Raw genomic sequence first — 14,224 nt, forward strand, 5'->3', positions numbered from 1 at the left:
GGACAACAATCTAAGAGAGTCAGCGAGCACCGTCGCTGAAGTTACGAGTGAACACCACGTCGTCAAGTGTGAAATGTCTAAGAAGTCGTGCCAAACTGGGCAACGCTGTTGCAAATCTTGGTGCCGATGTCCAGGAGAATCAAACTCAGTCGGGTATGAAGCCTACGACCTATAAACATCTCGGCGGGGACCACTCCAGTTTCTGCGTGCGGCTTGGTCCTGTTTTGAGAATAAAAAACCTACCAGCTTGGTATCCATTGAGCCCAAAGTCTGTTTCTTTGGCCCCCATTTAACCATCTGCACGGCCTCTCTGCTGAGCCGTTCGATGCTGGATGGTATGGGGCAGTACGGACATAATGAATCCCATTATGTTTCAGCAAAGCGGCAAATTCTGAACTCTCAAAAGAGGCCCTGTTGTCCGTTGCGAGCACCTCAGGGATTCCACGGGTGGAAAGAAAACGCGCAAACGCTTGACGATCGTCTATCGAGATGATCATTGCCATCTTGTGGACCTCCAGCCACTTGGACTGGGCGTCCACCAGGTCGGGAAACATCGAACCCAGGAATTGACTGGTGATATCGACAAGTACTTGAGCCCAAGGGCGCACCGGCCACTCCCAAGGGTGTTGGAGTGTCGCCGCGGGGATCTTCTGGTGCCCATGACAGATGGAACACTGCTGGGCCAACGTCTCGATATCAGTGTCCAAACCCGGCCATCAGATATAACGTCTCGCCAGCATCTTCATTTCGGACACTCTGGGGTGCTCGTTGTGAAGGTCATTCAACACGATTGTCTGGCCCTTCGCCGGGAAAACAACACTCGCGCCCCACAGGAGGATACCATCTTCCAGCTCCGAGAATTTTGAGGAGAAAGCCTTCAAGTCTGCTGGTAGCTGTCGATGCTGGCCACCACATAGCACCAGATAACACTGTAGCAAGGACAGAGTCTGTTTGCGTCCAGTCACAAATGCATGATTCAGTAACGGGCAAGGACTTCATACAATTCAGGACAGTGACCACTTCATCTGCTGCAAGGGGGGTTTGTGGATTTAGCCTGCAGAGGAAGATGGCTCGACGCATCAGCATGCACATTCAAAGAAAATTCAGAAGCAGAATAACAATGCCCAGAATCCTTGCAGCAGCTATTGATGGGATCACCTTGACTTCTTGGTAGGGGCCCAGCAACGGCTTGTGACCTGTAACGATAAAGAACTGGTAGCCATGGACGTACTGATGAAACCGCTTTACACCAAATAAGCCCCCAGATCCTCTTTTTCGACTTTAGCATATTTCCTGTCAGCGCAGCCAGCGTCCGTGAGGCAAAGGCGATCGTACGTTCACGGCCATCGCTCATCCGATGAGGTAGGACTGCCCCAATCACATACGGTAATGCCGTATGTGACGAATAATGGTTTTGAAGAGTCGAAATACGTCAACACCCCCGAAGAAGACAACTGCTATTTCACCTTTTTAAACGTCTCATCCTGGGCCTTGCTCCACACCCAAGTCTGGTGCTTCATGCGGAGCAAATGAAGGGGGGGGTGCCAGGACGGTTACCAAATTCAGAATGAATCTGCCATAATAATTGGGCAGTCCAAGAAAAGAGCAGAGCTCTGTGGCGTCCCTCAGGTGGAGCATTTTGATAGCTCTCACTTTCTCGGTGGCCGGGTGCAGGTCATCTTGCTCCACCTGATACCTCAAATGTCCGACTTTTCTTGTGCGAAACACACACTTCGCGTGGTGAAGGTGGATCCCATACTCTGAAAAACACTTCAAACCGCCTTGACGTTCTGCAAATGTTCCTGATTCATGTTCCCTGCGACTATCACGTCGTCTAAGAAAACCACAACGCGCGGCAATCTGCGTAGAATGTTCTCCATGACGCGCTGGAAGACTCCGCATGCAGAAGATATTCCAAAAGGGAGCCGGATGTACTCATAGAGTCCCTTGTGCATATTTATTGAGCTCTAGCTGCAGCTAAGCCTTGCTTATGTTAAATTTTGGAAATGTACAGCCACCGGTCAATGCAGCATAAAGATTCTCGATGCGTGGTAGAGGAAGCCGTGTTCACTGCCAATTTATAGTCCCTGCAGAGGTGGACTATCTGATCCAGCTTCATGACGGGCACCACCGCCATTGCCCAATCGGTGAAGCATGCAGGTCTAATGATGCCCAAACTCACTAAGCGACTAAGTTCGGTCTCAACTTTCTCTGCCAAAATGGAGGCAATCGGGTGGGCATGAAAATATCGGGGCTGGGCCTACGGGTCCACCTGAATCTTGGTCATGGCTCCTTTAATCATACCCAAGCTAGGCTCAAAACCTCGGGGAACTTGTTCAGTGCCGCACATAAACCGCCAGACCCCACTTGGGGGATATGTTGCCAATCCAACTTCAGCTGGTGTAGCCAATCCCGGTCCAACAGGCTAGAGCTGCTTCCTTGCATGACAATGAGGGGAAGGAGAACTGATTGGAGCCCATAAACTATTAGAACATGGGTGAAGCCCACAATATTCAGCCGTTCCCCAGGACAATTGGCCAAGCGCGCTGCTGTGTCAGTCAAAGTCAAAGTATGCACATTCCGTTTAATAAGATCAAAAGTGCTTTGCACTACCACAGAAATGGCAGCTTCCGTATCAAATGCCATTTGGAGCCTGTGGCCATTCGGCTGAATCAAGCCACACATTATTTATTAATTTTATTCACTCTAAGTAATATACAGAATACCACTCTTATTTAACAGTCTTTGAAACAAGTTTAGAAGAAATCTTGAATGATGTAAAATGATAAGTGGCACTCCATAATTTCGAGACAAGTTCATAAAATTGAGACTTCGGATGAATCCAAACCAAAAAAAATTAATTGATTGTATAATGGCCTTTTAATTCACTGAGATATGTTTATAAGTTGGGAGGTATCTGACATCGTACTCAAAATGTAGCATTACAGTTGACTCATGCTGATTGGAGGGTTGTACCATTTTGTGCTATATGTTAACTCATGCCAAGTAATTCATTAACATTCATGCACAATTTAACTCGAAGGCAACACTGAAAAAGTGATAAACAGACTGTTTTGCTGCTTTAGCATGATGTAAGGTGACAGTGGGTGTCGTGTTGGGTGCTCTGTTACACAGACGAACCAACACGGTTGCGGAAGGTACAACTCAGTTTTATTACTAACAATATTAACATTTGTAAACTGGTTACTGTGGTTCGTTCACTACCCTCTAATCTGTGGACCCAGCCCTAACACAGAGAGGCACTCAGCACGTGGTGAATGTCTGAGTGGCTTGCTGTGAGCTCTGTGCCCTGAGCTGTCTCCTGCTGGAATGCTCCGGAAGTGCCGTGTTCCCCATTTTATAGTGTGTCTGCTCTTGCTTGTGATTGGCTGTGATGTTGCGTGTGTATTGATTGGTCCGTTGATCTGTCCATCAGTGTGTATGTGTGTTTGCACCATGATGTTTATCTGAATATCATGACAGTGGGTAATAAAACACAGAAAAAAAAGAATGTGGCGGTGAGATCAGATGGTTTCGATGATCACTTGCAGAGTGTTCACTCTTGTGATGCCTGCAAATATTTAGTAAGCTTGGGGTTCGTGACTTGATATGGGATTTAACTGCATTGCCGATTTTAAATATTTTATTTGCAGAAAAGCGAAAAGCAGGACGTTAAGTTGGTAGGATGTCTCATCGTATTATTATACAGTTTCACTTTGCTTTCAACCTAGCGCTGTCTTAAACATGAGTGCTTCGACAATCTAACCCGGTGTAATGAGTGACTGCGAGGTTTTGCGTTTTTTTTTGCAAATGATCATCTTTTAATTGTTGCGTTGAGTTTTGAAGATCTCTTTTGCGTTTCAAGCAGACTATTTAAAAAACAGTGCATTTTAATGGTTTACCCACTAACACAGCCTTTGCCTAATGTTTTATGTCAGCTGCGGCTGTGCTTTGGAAAAATACAGGTTGCAATATTGTACCTGAGGGACAGTTTTGCTTTTCCTTCATTTTGTGCAGACTCGCTCTGCAGTGGTATCATGGCATTCTGAGGCCTGTAATTTTGCTTCAAAGCCTTTTCATGTAATTATGGCTTGCAAAGAACAGAGTCGAAAAAGCAGAATAAAATTACTAGATTCCACATTCATCATAATTGTAATAGCATGCTGAATGACAATAATTAAGCTTCCTTCTTTCTACTGGGCTCTCAGAAGATTCCATTCAATTCCTGCTTTCTTTTTTCTACTCTCGGGTAATTATCCACCTCCGTCGAGGAGATGGGTCAATAATACACAATGGGGATTGACCAGCCTTTTCAACTAAGCATTTTACTAAACAGGACATTCAAGACACAAATGCCCAAATGTATTAAATGATTTCGGTCATCAGCAGCTGTATTATTTCTAACAGTGACGCGTGTTTATGCAGGGTGAGATTTTCTGGAAAAATTTCTAAGTGTGGTAGAGAGAGGGAATTGCCGCCAGCTTCCCGTTGCTCAACCCAGCAATGCCAGTAACGCAATTCAATGTTATTTGGTCTACTTAACGAGGCCTCGCAAGCTTCTTGCTGACCAGCTGATTCACCGGGACTGCACTCGTCAGGCCTCCACCAACAAGGTCGAGCAACATTTAAGCTGCACTTGCTCAGTCAGCCCCAGCCAGCTCGCAATAATGGCACCGAGGAGACCAGCTCCAAGATTTGCGGACGCTGACCTGGGAAGGCTCCTAGATGCAGTGGATGCCAGGAGGGATGTCCTGTTCCCCCAAGGGTCCCGGAGGGTGAGCCATCGGGCAGCCAGTGCTGCTTAGGATGAGATGGCAGCAGCTGTGAGCTCGGCGAGTGTGACCAGGAGGACTGGCCTCCATTACTGAAAAAAGGTCAATGACCTACCCGGGCAGCACGAATGACACCAACGATTCCCCCAAGGAAGCATCCACCCCCTAACTCCCCATGCAACCTCCAACTCTCCCTCCAACACCTTTCACTTCACCCCCCCAACCCTCCTTTCACACCTCTCCTTCTTACCACTATGAACCACACGTGTTCCTGACGTTCCCCCCTGTGTATCCTCAGGAAAAGCGCTCCCATAAGAGGGCCCAGATTGACGGAGGGGTGCCGGACTTAAGAGTCCTCACCTCCTTCGAGGAGCGGGCCCAGGAGGTGACTGTGGTGGCTGAGGGCAGATCGGTCACCCAAGCGGAGGCTGGTGGATACCGCAGAGGTGAGGAACCACTGGGCTCCACCCGGAGGACCTGTCAAACATGAGTTGTTATTGCCTTACTGACTGGCCCAGCCCTGCCACTGACCACATGTTCATTCTTCTGCAGGTCCCCCAACCAACAGCCCCGGCCCATCCTGGATGGCACCCTCTCCTGCCTCCCAGGAGACCACCTCGGAGGGGAGCTCCAAGCATGCCACCATTATAGTCATAGCACAGCTGACACCACCCTCCACCTGCGCCAATACATGCACCTCAGAGGGACATGTTAGTGGACAGCTTTTGGGGATACAATCTGGTGAGCACCACACTGCTGCTGATGCACATGAGGTGGAGGCAGGAATTCCCAGGCGAGACAGCAGTCGGAGGTCTGCTGGATCCCAGGACCCAGCTGAGTTACCCGGAGCTGTTGGAGACAAAAGGGAGCAGCCGGGAGGTTCAGAGGGGGATGTCAGCGTCACGCCAGCATATCCAGAGCTGCATCGAGGAGTCCCAGAGGCTACGGGCGCAGGAGATTTGTCGGCAATGCGTGGCACCAAGGCCGACAATGCTAATGTGGCAACCTAGATGGAGAATGTGCTGAATGATATCTGTATACGTATGTACCTTTAATGCGCAGGCCCCTTTAAGACCGGGTTTGGAACCCTGGGGGACTCCGCCTCCGGCTCCGCCCCCAGGAAGCTGTATAAAAGGTTATGTTCAGTAGGCAGCGTGCAGTGAGCACACTTCTCGGCAGCTGTCTGGTTTTCTGGTTATTAAAGCCTTTGAATTATCAAACTCCTCTCCTGAGTCGTAATTGAGGGTATCTCAATTTAATAACTAGACTACAGTATCAAGATGGACAGCGGTCTAAAGCCGGAGAAGCTCAATTTGGACACTCGGTCGCCGGAAGCCACTGAAATTTTTAAATACTGGCTCCAGTGCTTTGAGGCCTATCTGAGTTCCTCAGAGACTGAATTTGACAGACCTCGCAAGCTGAGCTTACTACCTGCCCGGGTGGGCCACCGACTATCCTCCGTGATCGAGAAAGCTACGACGTACGAAACGGCGGTCAAAATCCTAGAGAAGCGCTTCGTAAAGCCGATAAATGAGGTACACCCCAGACATTTGCTCTCGACCTGCCGCCAGCGCTCCGGGGAAACGCTAGATGAATACTTGGAGAGACTCACTGCGCTCGCCAGGAACTGCGACCATAAAGAGGTGACGGCAGAAGTCCAGATGAACTTAGATATTCGTGATGCTTTCGTGTCCGGTATCCGATCCACGTACATCCGGCAGCAGCTCCTAGAAGACGGAGCGAAGGACCTCCAAGGCACGGTAACGCTCGCCTCTTCCCTGGAAGCGGCCCACCATAATCTCTGCATGTACTCTGCGAACTTTGCGAACCCCTCTCGATCCCCTCCAGACACGGCCACGCTTCAGGCCTGCGCCTCGTGGCGACCCGCTCACACCGGGGGCCCCCCATGCTATTTCTGTGGGCAAGGCCAGCACTCACGCCAGCGTTGCCCAGCCCGCTCCGCCAACTGCGGCGAATGCGGAAAGAAGGGGCACTTTGCAAAGGTCTGCCTGGCTGGGCCCAACGGCCAGAAACAAAAGCCTCATCGGGCCCAGAAATCGAACTGCCGGGACCACAGGCCCCGCAACGTAGCCGCGCGGCTGCCAGCCACGCCTACTTCCGACGCGTCGTCGGCCTCGTGCGAGTCATGGGGGCGGCCCTCTTGGCGGCGGCCATCTTCAAAACTCAAAACGTGCGACCGACGGCGGCGGCCATTTTGTGAGTCCGAGTCAACCATGGACTCTGACTGGCCGCAACTAGGAGCGATCACGCTCGATCAATCACGGCCGAAGCACCTGCAAAACTCAATGATGCAGATTCAAATCAACAGCCACGACACCCCCTGCCTTTTTGACTCTGGGAACATGGAGAATTTTATCCTTCCAGACACTCAAAGTTGCACCACCCCCCCTCTTCGCGAACCTCACCACCGACTGTAAGCCCGTCGCCACCAGGAGTCGGCGGTACAGTGCTCAAGACATGACTTTCATCAAGTCAGAGGTTCAGCGGCTACTAAAAGAAGGGGTCATAGAGGCTAGCAACCGCCCTTGGAGGGCACAAGTACTGGTAGTCCGCTCCAGACTATAAACCGCTTTACGCAACTCGATGCGTACCCATTTCCCCGCATAGCAGAAATGGCGAACCAAATCGCCCAGTATCGAGTATTCTCCACGGTCAACCTAAAATCGGCCTATCATCAACTCCCTATCCGCCCAGACGACCGCCCCTGTACAGGCTTCGAAGCAGCCGGTCGGCTCTTCCACTTCCTCAGGCTCCCTTTCGGTGTTACAAATGGAGTCTCTGTTTTCCAAAGGGCAATGGATCAAATGGTGGACCAGTACGGCTTACGTACTTGAACAAATTCACCATCTGCGGCCATGACCAGCAGGACCATGACGAAAACCTGATGTAGTTCCTCCAGACCGCCCGGGCCCTCAATCTGACATACAATAAAGAGAAATGCGTGGTCCACACAACCCGGTTAGCCATCCTCGGCTACGTCATGGAAAACGGGGTCCTAGGGCCAGAACCGACCGCATGCGCCCCCTTAAGGAACTTCCCCTCCCCCGTAGCCTCAAGGCACTCAAACATGCCTGGGGCTCTTTTCCTATTATGCCCAGTGGGTCCCCAGATATGCAGACAAAGCCCGTCCACTCATTAAGACCACGGTCTTTCCCCTGACGGCTGAGGCTCAGTCGGCCTTCAGTCGTATCAAGGCCAATATCATCAAGGCCGCCATGCACGCGGTGGACGAAACCATTCCCTTCCAGGTAGAAAGCGACGCATCAGATGTCGCCGTGGCTGCTACCCTCAACCAGGCGGGCAGACAGGTAGCGTTCTTCTCCCGAACCCTCACCGCCTTGGGCAGTCGAGAAGGAGGCACAAGCCACAGTGGAGGCTGTGCGGCACTGGAGGCACTACCTAGCCGGTAGGAGGTTCGCCCTCGTCACCGACCAACAGTTGGTTGCCTTTATGTTCGATAACGCACAACGGGGCAAAATAAAGAATGATAAAATTCTGAGGTGGAGGATCGAACTCTCCACCTACACGTATGATATTACATATTGTCCGGGGAAGCTCAACGAGTCCCCAGATGCCCTGTCCCGCGGCACGTGCACCAACGCGCAGAAAGACCATCTGCGGGCCATCCACGATGATCTCTGCCACCCGGGGGTCACCCGGCTTGCTCATTTCATCAAGTCCCGCAACCTACCTTACTCCACCGAGGAGGTCAAGGCCATGGCCAAGGCTTGCCAGATCTGTGCGGAGTGCAAACCGAACTTCTATCGACCAGACAAGGCTCACGTGGTAAAGGCCTCTGGGCCCTTTGAGCGACTAAGAGTGGACTTCAAAGTGCCCCTCCCGTCCTCCAACCGCAACACCTACTTCCTCACTATCATCGACGAATTCTCCCGCTTCCCATTTGCTGTCCCCTGCCCCGATATGACCTCGGCCCCCGTAATCAAGGCACTGCACAGCATCTTCACCCTGTTTGGTTTCCGTGCTTATATCCACAGTGACCGGAGTACATCGTTCATGAGCGATGAGCTGCGTCAGCATCTGCTCAACAAGGGCATTGCCTCGAGCAGAACGATCAGCTATAACCCGCAGGGAAACGGGCAGATGGAGAGGGAGAACGCAACAGTTTGGAAGGCTGTTCTTCTAGCCCTACGGTCAAGAAGTCTCCCAATCGTCTGCTGGCAGGAGGTCCTACCCGATGCCCTACACTCCATTAGGTCGCTCCTCTGTACGGCCACGAACGAGACCCCTCACAACCGTTTGTTTGTCTTCCCCAGGAAGTACGGCTCTGGGGTCTCGCTTCCACGTTGGCTGACGACTCCGGGACCAGTTCTACTCCGGAGGCACGTGAGGAGCCATAAGACAGATCCACTGGTCGAGAGGGTCCAACTATTACACGCAAACCCTCAATACGCCTACGTCGAGCACCCCAACGGCAGGCAGGACACCGTTTCCCTGCGAGAACTGGCACCCGCTGGCTCGCCCACCGACGCCCCCCTTTCCACCGATGCTCCCCTCCCCGCACCGGCTGTCGACTCCGACAGCGCCCCCCCCATAGTGCCCCCTCCCCCAAGCCGGCGCCGGCACCAATCACCCTAGTCACCCCAGATTCCCCCCCTGCTCCAACGCGGGCAAAGGCTCAGACAACCGTGCTCCCGGATATACCACCACCGAGGACGACCATATCCGCCGCACCACCGCCGGAGCTGAGAGGTCGACACGGGCAATCAGACCACCCAAAAGACTGAACTTGTAATTCCACTTCATCCCCGACGGACTATGCGTTTTTTTTTTTAATCAGGGGGTGAATGTGATGATGAATACATATGTACTTTTAATGCATAGGCCCCTTTAAGACCGTGTTTGGAACCCTGGGGGACTCCGCCTCCGGCACCGCCCCCAGGTAGCTGTATATAAGGTTACGTTCAGTAGGCAGCGTGCAGTGAGCACACTTCTCGGCAGCTGTCTGGTTTTCTGGTTATTAAAGCCTTTGTATTATCAAACTCCTCCCCTGAGTCGTAATTGAGGGTATCTCAAATGGATCAAATGGTGGACCAGTATGGCTTATGGGCTACATACCCGTACTTGGACAACGTAACCATCTGCAGCCATGACCAGCAGGACCATGACGAAAACCTGATGAAGTTCCTCCAGACCGCCCGGACCCTTAATCTGACATACAATAAAGAGAAATGCGTGGTCCACACAACCCGGTTAGCCATCCTCGGCTACGTCGTGGAAAACGGGGTCCTAGGGCCAGAACCGACCGCATGCGCCCCCTTAAGGAACTTCCCCTCCCCCGTAGCCTCAAGGCACTCAAACATGCCTGGGGCTCTTTTCCTATTATGCCCAGTGGGTCCCCAGATATGCAGACAAAGCCCGCCCACTCATTAAGACCACGGCCTTTCCCCTGACGGCTGAGGCTCAGTCGGCCTTAAGTCGTATCAAGGCCAATATCATCAAGGCCGCCATGCACGCGGTGGACGAAACCATTCCCTTCCAGGTAGAAAGCGACGCATCAGATGTCGCCGTGGCTGCTACCCTCAACCAGGCGGGCAGACAGGTAGCGTTCTTCTCCCGAACCCTCACCGCCTTGGGCAGTCGAGAAGGAGGCACAAGCCACAGTGGAGGCTGTGCGGCACTGGAGGCACTACCTAGCCGGTAGGAGGTTCGCCCTCGTCACCGACCAACAGTTGGTTGCCTTTATGTTCGATAACGCACAACGGGGCAAAATAAAGAACGATAAAATTCTGAGGTGGAGGATCGAACTCTCCACCTACACGTACGATATTACATATTGTCCGGGGAAGCTCAACGAGTCCCCAGATGCCCTGTCCCTCGGCACGTGCGCCAACGCGCAGAAAGACCATCTGCGGGCCATCCACGATGACCTCTGCCACCCGGGGGTCACCCAGCTTGCCCATTTCATCAAGTCCCGCAACCTACCTTACTCCACCGAGGAGGTCAAGGCCATGACCAAGGTTTGCCAGATCTGTGTGGAGTGCAAACCGCACTTCTATCGACCAGACAAGGCTCGCCTGTTAAAGGCCTCTGGGCCCTTTGAGCGACTAAGAGTGGACTTCAAAGGACCCCTCCCGTCCACCAACCGCAACACCTACTTCCTCATTGTCATCGACGAATTCTCCCGCTTCCCATTCGCTGTCCCCACCCCGATATGACCTCGGCCTCGTAATCAAGGCACTGCACAGCATCTTCACTCTGTATGGTTTCCGCGTTTATATCCACAGTGGCCGGGATACATCGTTCATGAGCGATGAGCTGCGTCAGTATCTGCTCAACAAGGGCATCGCCTCGAGCAGAACGACCAGCTATAACCCGCAGGGAAACGGGCAGGTGGAGAGGGAGAACGCAACAGTTTGGCAGGCTGTTCTTCCAGCCCTACGGTCAAGAAGTCTCCCAATCGTCCACTGGCAGGAGGTCCTACCCGATGCCCTACACTCCATTAGGTCGCTCCTCTGTACGGCCACGAACGAGACCCCTCACAACCGTTTGTTTGTCTTCCCCAGGAAGTACGGCTCTGGGGTCTCGCTTCCACGTTGGCTGATGACTCCGGGACCAGTTCTACTCCGGAGGCACGTGAGGAGCCGTAAGACAGATCCACTGGTCGAGAGGGTCCAACTATTACACGCAAACTCTCAAGATGCCTACGTCGAGCACCTCGGCGGCAGGCAGGACACCGTTTCCCTGCGAGAACTGGCACCCGCTGGCTCGCCCACCGACGCCCCCCTTTCCAACGACGCTCCCCTCCCGACTCCGACAGCGCCCCCCCCCCCCCCCCATAGCGCCCCCTCTCCCAAGCCGGCGCCGGCACCAATCATCCTAGTCACCCCGGATATGCCCCTGCACAAACGGGCAAAGGCTCAGACAACCGTGCTCCCGGATATACCACCACCGAAGGACGACTGTATCCGCCGCACCACCGTCGGAGCTGAGAAGGTCGACACAGGCAATCAGACCACCTTGTAATTCCACTTCACCCCTGACGGACTATGCGTTTTTTTTTTAAACAGGGAGTGAATGTGATGAATGATATCTGAATACATATGTACTTTTAATGCGTAGGCCCCTTTAAGACCGGGTTTGGAACCCTGGGGGACCTCGGCTCCGCCCCCAGACAGCTGCATATAAGGTTACGTTCAGTGGGCAGCGTGCAGTGACCACACTTCTCGGCAGCTGTCTGGTTTTCTGGTTATTAAAGCCTTTGCATTATCAAACTCCTCTCCTGAGTCGTAATTGAGGGTATCTCCGAGAGTCTGGTGCACAACGTCAGCACCATTAGTGAAGGTGTCCAAGGCATTGCGCAGTCGGTGATAGCCATGGCTGAGAGTCTCGGCAGAATGTCTGACTCGCTGGGAGATGTCACTGAGTACTAGTCTGACTTTTATGACATTCTGCGGGACATGTCCCGCTCTCAGATTGACTTGGCCAAAGCACTGCAGAGCTTGTCCCAATCACCGAGGAGCATCGCCGAGGGCATCGACACGATGGTGCAGACCATGGGGGACCACCAGGGTTGGCAGAGCCAGATAATGCAGGGACATCCGGGGTTCGAACCAGCTTACCCTCCGTCCCAAGGTGAATCCCAGGGCCCAATGGGCACCAAGCGGAATTACAGGATGCTGAGGGCAAACCCAGACTCATCCCGAGTTCCACCCCTCTGATGAGGCCGCATCTCGAAGTCAGCACATGGTGCAGGGCGGCACGGCTGTGCATGTGCCACCGACAAGTGAGCTGGGACCGTCTGGTCTCAGAGGCCCCCAGAGAACGGCCACCAGGGGAATGAAAGGCCACGGGATGAGGGAAGCAACTTGCTGCCTCCACCTCAGATGCCTCCACCTCCATCCTGGGGAGACACCTAGATATCGTGGTAGAGCTAGGAAGACCAAGCACATCAAGGGTCACTGAGGATACCAGGGGAGGGGGATGGGATTGGGGGGGGGTAAGGTGGGGAGTTGAGGGGGAGGGGTCGGCGACACCATTGGAGAGTGGGCAATTGTTACACACATTAAACACCCTTGAGCACAACCAGTATGACGCCTCCGTCACGCTCTTCTGCAATGCGGACTGACCTCCGAACCCTTGGCCCATCTCTCCAGGTATCCACCCCAAAGCCCTCCCCTGGGGCACACGATGTGCAGGTGATGGATGTGAGCGAGCACTCAGCAGACAGACAGGGGTAAGACTATGGCATAGATTAAAGAGCACCGGCCCTCAGTTCTCCGTGGGTCATCATCACTCCCCTGCCCTCGACTATGACCCGCTGACGGTACCGTCACAATCTCAGCACCCTGGAGTGGTGTTTCACAGACCCTAGGAGGGTGGGAAATGTGAATGGGGCTGACGGACCAGCCCATGTCCGAAGTAAATCGGGCGAGCATGAGGGTCTTCCTGGCCCTCCCCGCTTGCCGAACCCTCGCCGCTGCCGCCTGTCCTGCACCCTCCGGCTGGTCCTCCAGTTCCTCCTCGGCCTCGTCCTCCAGCCTCTGCTGGTCTGGTGCCACCTCATTATCCCTGTCCCACTCCTCTTCGGACGTGGCCACTTATCCCTCACCACCAACCTCCAGCTCGTCGCCCCGCGCTGTGCGAGGTTGCAGAGGGCACAGCAGACACCACGAAGCGGGCAACCCTCCGGGTGGTGTATTGGAGGGCACCACCGGAGTGGTTGAGGCATCGGAAGCGCATCTTGAGGAGTCCTATGCACCACTCAATGACATCCTGGGTGGCCACATGGACTTCATTTTACCGGGGCTCCGCTTCGGTCACCGGCCTCTGAACTGGCGTCATTAACCTTTATCGCCCAAGAGCCAGCCGCCCATCCTGGGGTGCTTCTCGAAGAGGCTGGGGATGACCGACTGCCCCAGGATGTAGCTGTCATGGACACTCCCCAGGAAGCGTGCATACATGTGCATTATCTTCATCTGGTGGTCGCACACGAACTGTATATTGAATGCATGGAACCCCTTTCGGTTAACATGGAGCATCTCCAAATGGCCCAGTGAGAGCAGGGCAATATGTGTGGCAACTATGACCCCCTGGACCTGGGGCATCCCAGCGATGGCAGAGAAACCTGCTGCCTGGTCATCTTGCTGAGCTTGGTCCATGTCAAAGATGATGTAGTTTTCCGCCCAGGCAAACAGGGCATCCGTGATCTGTTGGATGCACCTGTGTGCTGTGGCCTGTGAATTATCACATAGGTCCCCGCTCAAGCCCTGGAATGATCCCGAGGCATAAAGGTTCAGGGCTGCGGTGACCTTAACGGCCACTGGGAGCGGGTTTCCTCCTCCTCCATGTGGTGCCAAGTCCACGAGGACATGGCATAGATGTTACACCATCTCCTTGTTGAGGCAGAGCCTCCTGCAGCACGCACTGTCCATCATTCTATTCGAATAACCAGCGACACCTGTACATCCTAG

The sequence above is a fragment of the Scyliorhinus torazame genome, chromosome 5, assembly GCF_047496885.1.
Source record: "Scyliorhinus torazame isolate Kashiwa2021f chromosome 5, sScyTor2.1, whole genome shotgun sequence".
In the NCBI taxonomy this organism is placed as follows: Eukaryota; Metazoa; Chordata; class Chondrichthyes; order Carcharhiniformes; family Scyliorhinidae; genus Scyliorhinus; species Scyliorhinus torazame.